The 6367-nt window shown below is 40.1% G+C and overlaps 1 pseudogene; it reads left to right on the forward strand.

The window, feature by feature from the left end:
• Positions 1–5104: 5104 nt before the first annotated feature.
• LOC126299934 (5S ribosomal RNA) lies at positions 5105–5222 on the forward strand (annotated as a pseudogene).
• The last annotated feature ends 1145 nt before the right edge of the window (positions 5223–6367 follow it).

The raw sequence follows: 6367 nt of genomic DNA on the forward strand, positions 1-6367 counted from the left end.
TATGTGCGTTCAGTCTCAAGATAGTTTCTGTAGATAGATATCCTGAACAGTGTTGGCTGAGGACTGCTCAATACAGAAAAATTTGTCACACTAACGTAATCGTAGTCACATACGCTTCACAACCGTCGTTAAATATTCAAGGTGTTAAGCTGTGTGAACTATAAGGTAATTATTATGTCCTCACTAGGACTAACAAGTTCCGATTTCCTGATGCTAGGAAAAAACGACGGCTCTGATCATTCTTGCTATTGCCCTTTCTCGTTGCCAAATGGCTGCAGTCTAGTATCTTGCAAGACTTTATTGATAAAGATTACGTTCGCTAAGTATGATATATGTCTAGGTTTCATCTTCACATCCGGTATACTACTTTCATGTGTAGTATTTATACGTCGACGACGAAGATGGCAAGGATTGCGGCAGCGTTCCGTAATTCCAATAGTCTTTCTTCTCTCTCCCCCCCACCTCTCTCTCTCTCTCTCTCTCTCTCTCTCTCTCTCTCTCTCTCTCTCTCTCTCTCAGAGATTTGGTCAACCAGTGAGTACATACGACATTCGTATTTCGTTCACAGCACTGCAATATTCAGAAACTCTAGTGCATTTCGTCTTGTGTAAGGGAGGTGACCGCAACTGTAGACGTCTCTTTGAGTAACCGACACTGTCTTTTGATAGTTTCTGAAATATTTTTCAAGTGCTACGTAACATCTACTTGAAAAAATTCGATAACATCAAACTTCCTACATAGCTCACTATATGAAATGTGAAGTTTACGAGTTCAACTCCGTATGTAGCTAAATAGCAGAGAGGTAATTAGAAATAACGAACGACACAGGTTTGTGTGAGGATGACTAATGCATTTAACCTTAGCAAGCTTTCAAGCTTTCAACCTACTACGGAAACAGCCTTATGTTGTGTGGAAGTGAACATAGTGCTGAGGAATATGATACTGTACTACAAAAAGTGCAGCAACGTGAAGATGGTCATGATGGACGAAACCGGTAACGGAAGTGAAATAAAGAATTTTTACATGTATTTGGGCTGGTAAGAACCAGGACTAATAATATAAGATTTATATATAAATTAATTTAAGGACGGGAAATGATAAATCGATACGAATATGTTAGTCCCGGTTTCATTTCTTCTGTTAAGTGTGGTAGCAGATCTAAATGTATTATCTCCCCATAGTCAGGCATTAAATCCATTTCCGCTAATTTATTTTACATAGATAATTCTCTCATGATAACGTTTCGTGAAACGCCACGAAACACTCAACTAAACAATGGACCTGGCTCCACCATGAGACAAGTGATACTAGGGGCCAAAAGTAAGAAGAAATGGAGAGAGCATCAGAATTAGAAGCCTCATTCCTCACTGCTATCATGCAGCGATTAGCCACGATAACTCTAGCTGTTTAATATATCTTGGCGTACTGCTAAGAAGCAGGAACGTTTTCCCATGTAGGAGGGAGACGAAATAATTAGAGTTTCTTATTTATGCGACTCGTGCGACTTGCTAAACAATGAAGCGGATGAGAAGAAAATGAAATGAGCACGAAGGAGGGGAGCTGTTAAGAGTGTGGTTGCGTGCAGCGTGCCGCTATACGCCGCTTGTCACCCAGTTACCCGGGCGGAAATCTCCCTAATCATTCCAATGACAGGCCAGCGAAACCGGACTCACGCGAGCCTTCCACCCCCTGTAAGTGGCCGAGGCCTCGCGCTAAGGCGCTGCCGACACCCTTCTTTCATCGTCCGTCGATTACTAGCTTCCAAATGATTACATGTTCGATGACCAAGTTTAGAATGTGTATCTGAGAAAAAAGAAGCTCATTTTCTGCACCTATATATGGAAATTAGTTAACATGTTGTTCTATTTTGTTAGATTACATACACATGAAGTAATTCAGTAAAACCACATTATTTCAGGCCACTCTCCTAACAATAAAAGATGCAAAATAACTGTTGGTTTCTGCTGTGTCGGGTACTACAAGATGGCCATTTCTCTTAATTCAATAGATATGTGAAAATCATTAGTAATATCAGGATTTCGTGTGTGCAATTCACCTGTAGCTTGTCGTTTCCTGGATGGGTTTATAACACTATTGGCGTCCATTGTGCTATCAATTTCCAAATATGGTTTACTACGCACCGTGTATGTTACCCTCTGAGAGAAGTTTTGGTTTTGACCGTGTTTTTCTTAATAGAAATAGGACGTCGAACTTTAACTTCGTAATGATAGTAGTTGGCAGATTGTAGAAAGACTAAATTTGGCAAGAAATTTCAGTGACAAATTACTGGTGAATGAAATAACAGTAATGTCGCCAGCCTAATTAGGCACAATAATGTGAAAACATTATTCATGAAGAATCTAATCTTACTATTGCAAGAGGAATTTTCATTAATTACTGATTAGCGAAGTGCAATGAAAACACACAACTGGATGAACCACAGTAAGTAGCAACAGTTATCAATTTTATAGGTGAGCAGTTACAGGTTTGACCGTTCCCTTACTCATCTTAATCATTACTTCTGCCTTTAACTAATTTTCTAAACTGGTTTTTCACAACTCACATCAGACAATACAGCACATGATAACAGTCAATTTCAAATAACACTTATTTACAGTATACAACAATAAAGTCACTGTATACAAAGTTCTAGAATCACTTTTCCTATAATCACTTTAAGTTCGTTTGGCTAGAAAACAGTTATTCTGATTAGTTTTTCTGATATAAAGGAATGAAATGTGGTCACACAAACTATCCCCTCATTATAAAAGCAAAATTATACACACTTTCAGAATTATGTGGTATTATGGTAAAAGTCAGATTACTCCCCCATTTGAGATCTTTAATCTTGCAATGTTTCAACACTACTAGCATTGACAATAGTATCTACTACTATAAACATGACTTCAAGTGAAAGTTAAGCTTCCATCAACATCTAAAGCAACTTTCTTTTTACATCACTTGTGAAGAAAGTGAATTTTACTGACACTTTTTAATGTAAATGAACTTTAAAACACTCTTCCCCAGGTAATACTCTTCCCTGATTTTCTATTGAAGTTCAATTTATGCTTAAGATTCAAAATGATCATACATAAGGACTCTCTTTTTATCTGCACGTGAAACAAGTAACTTTTACCAAGCATATTAAGTGTACTAGCACAAAACTTTGTCACACACAATTTGAAAGCAATGTGTAGCTGTTAAAACTTTCAAATATATTAATAATGAAGTGCCTTTCTTTGTCTATGCAAGAGTTAATTTAATCAACAACATATTAATATTTTCTCACTAAATAATTGGCACAGGTAAGTTAATTAGAAAATTAACCAGTTATTTATAACGAGGATACTCGGATTTCATCACGTACAAGGAGAGAATCCTACTTGGATAAGTGCACGGGACATAATTGTTTAAACACAGTTTTTCAATACTAGAATTGTAATTTTACCAAACCAAACACAAAAGTACTGGTTCATACAGTTATACAGTTCTAACCTCTCGTATGTGTGGTGAAGTGGTTGCGCAATCGTTGTGGCGAACTTGTCGCGGTTACGTGGTCTATACGTTGGCATCAATAAGTTCTATTTTCTTCATCTTGGCGTCGTTGATATCATTTTTAGAGCCTTTCCCAATGCGAGAGCACTATTTTCAGCCACAAATTACATCCGAGACCATTTCATCTCAGTTGCAGTACTGTGCGCCTCTCTCAGCACCTGCGCTGATCGTTCATCGGCTGCAGGCTGCCTGACTACTTTGCTCTCTCGTTTGCCGCCCAAGCTGAGCATCGATACCACCTTTTCGCTTGCGCCGAACCACTTCCGTTGCAGACGGGAATAACTCTTGGTTTTACTTTATATAAGGCAAAGTCTCTAGGTATGAACCAGCTATTACATAGTTACAACAAACATACTTTAAAAATCTCATCATTTACAAATATTAAGAAGCCAACTAATACAAAGAACTTAACTCGCAAACAGTAAACATTTCACGCAACTCTACTTCTTTAGTGTAGATCAAAGACATTTCATAATAATGAGTATACATTTTAAATTACTCAGAATTATTCAGTACAAATTATTTACAATATCGATTGTAATGTTACAGGTTGTTAAAAATATCGTAACACGTTTACTGTAACACATAAAATGATAAAATTCCACCCAGAGGCCATATTATGCTGTCCATGTTGATCTATTGCTAAAAATGTCTGTAGTCCGTCTTCGTATAGAAATTAACGAACTATTTTCTTAGTAAAATAAGACATGAGTGTGATGTTGTGGAGTAAACATATATAACGAGGTAATTCGTTATTCGGGGTAAGAAGCATATGTACTGTGATACAGTGCAAGTTTACTTCTCATCCTAGACTTTAATTTAAAAAAAAAATTGACGAGGGTCGCCTAGTTATTTTGGTTTAATTTTTTTCATTTTACACGTCTCAACTGAGGAGCAAATCTCCATGGTCACGGAACTAGTCAGTACACGAAATTAACATAAGCTTCCCGATAGAACAGAAAAAGTTATTCATGAGGAAATTTTTCAATTTGGATTTGAATGTGCGAGGATTACTGCAGTTTTTTTTTTAAATTCTTGCAATAGCCTATTGAGAATGGATGCAGCAGAATCCTGCATGCTTTCCTGCAAAAGAGTCATGGAGGTGCGATCCAAATGCAGACAGAAAAGAAACGAAATTAAGTAAAATAAAGTTTGAGAGGTCAGTGTCAGAATTACCAGACCCCCGGACAGGGGTAGACAAGAAGTTGGCAAACGTACACCACATATTACCCGAACAGCCCTTTTCTGAGCAAATAATTCCGTTCTTGAATGGGAAGAGCTACCCCAGCTACTAACGCCGTGTGTCATAAGCGAATGAAAATAACCAATACACTTATTTTCATGTCGGACCGTCACTTACTTCAGACAGTGTACTAATGGTAAATATAGCAGCATTAAGTGTTTGAACAAGATCCTGGACATGGGCTTTCCACTAACAGCTTGCCATCTATTGGAACACACAGGAAATTGAATTGCTCAGATTCATTAATCATATGCCCACTCAGGGTAATTAAAATGTCTGTTTTAGCCCAGTTGCGTGTTAGGAACGGCCAACGGCCTTGCCGCAGTCGTAACACCGGTTCCCGTCAGATCACCGAAGCTAAGCGGTGTCGGGCTGGGCTAGCACTTGGATGGGGGACCGTCAGATCTGCCTAGCGCTGTTGGCAAGAGGGTTGCATTCAGCCCTTGTTGGGCAAACTGAGGAGCTACTGGATTGAGAAGTAGCGGCACCGGTCACGACAACTGACAACGGCCGGCAGCGTGGTGTGGTCGCCACACGCCCCTCAGTATCCTCATCCCTTGTCGCTTGTAGGCTGAGGATGACACGGCGGTCGGTCAGTACCGTTGGGTGTCCATGGACCTGTTCGGACGGAGTTAAGTTTAGCTTTAGTGTGTTAGAAACTGTAAAATCTGAATCTTACTGTGATTTGTCATCCATTTATTTTCTAAAAGCCATCAACTGCACTATTTGATGCACTGTCTATGTTGCACTAAACATCCTTCTCTACCAACACTATCTAGCTATTGCCACCAGCAAATAAATATTTTACAATCAACTGACATATTATGACGTATATCACATCTACGGGCGTTGGAACGTAAATAGTGGCGACTATTTATTCACATCCGATACAAATGAGTTACACGTTTGTACCTGTTAATGTCCTTCTCCTTTAAAGTAGTCGCCAGCGTTGTGTAGAACCCGCCGACAGCGATGTCGAAGACGTAATATACCTTTAGCAGAGCTTGTTCTGTTGATGGTGCGAATGGAGCGGCCTGCTGCCTGTCGAATCTCTGGAACAGTTCTGAAGCGAAAGCCACGAAGCCGAAAGTGAAACGCTATACCAATGAATGGCGTCATTTGGGGTCGCCGCGAAAGTCGAAAGTGCGTCAGAGCCCCAGTATGGTGGAAGTTGTGGTGATTCTCGTGTACGACTATGGTAGTGTTACCCTAACGCCTTACGTTCCTCCACGGCAGACCGTCAATGCACAGTATTAGTGTTCGTTTCTGGAGCATCACCTGCGACCAGCTTTGCGAAAGAAGCGGCGGCACTTCGTGTGCAACACACCCATTATTTTGCACGACAATGCGCGGGCGAATGCAGCGCAAGTTGTGGCTGCTCTGTTCGGTCGATGGGACTGGGAAGTACTGTGCCATCCACCATACTTCCCGGACTTAAGTCCTAGTGACTTTGATTTGATTCCCAAGATGAAGGAACTACTTCGTGGCATTCGCATCAGAACTATTCCACAGATTCGACAGGCAGTTGACCGCTCCATTCGCACCACCAACCCAACAGGCTCTACTAAC

This window comes from Schistocerca gregaria, chromosome X (assembly GCF_023897955.1).
Source record: "Schistocerca gregaria isolate iqSchGreg1 chromosome X, iqSchGreg1.2, whole genome shotgun sequence".
Classification (NCBI taxonomy): Eukaryota; Metazoa; Arthropoda; class Insecta; order Orthoptera; family Acrididae; genus Schistocerca; species Schistocerca gregaria.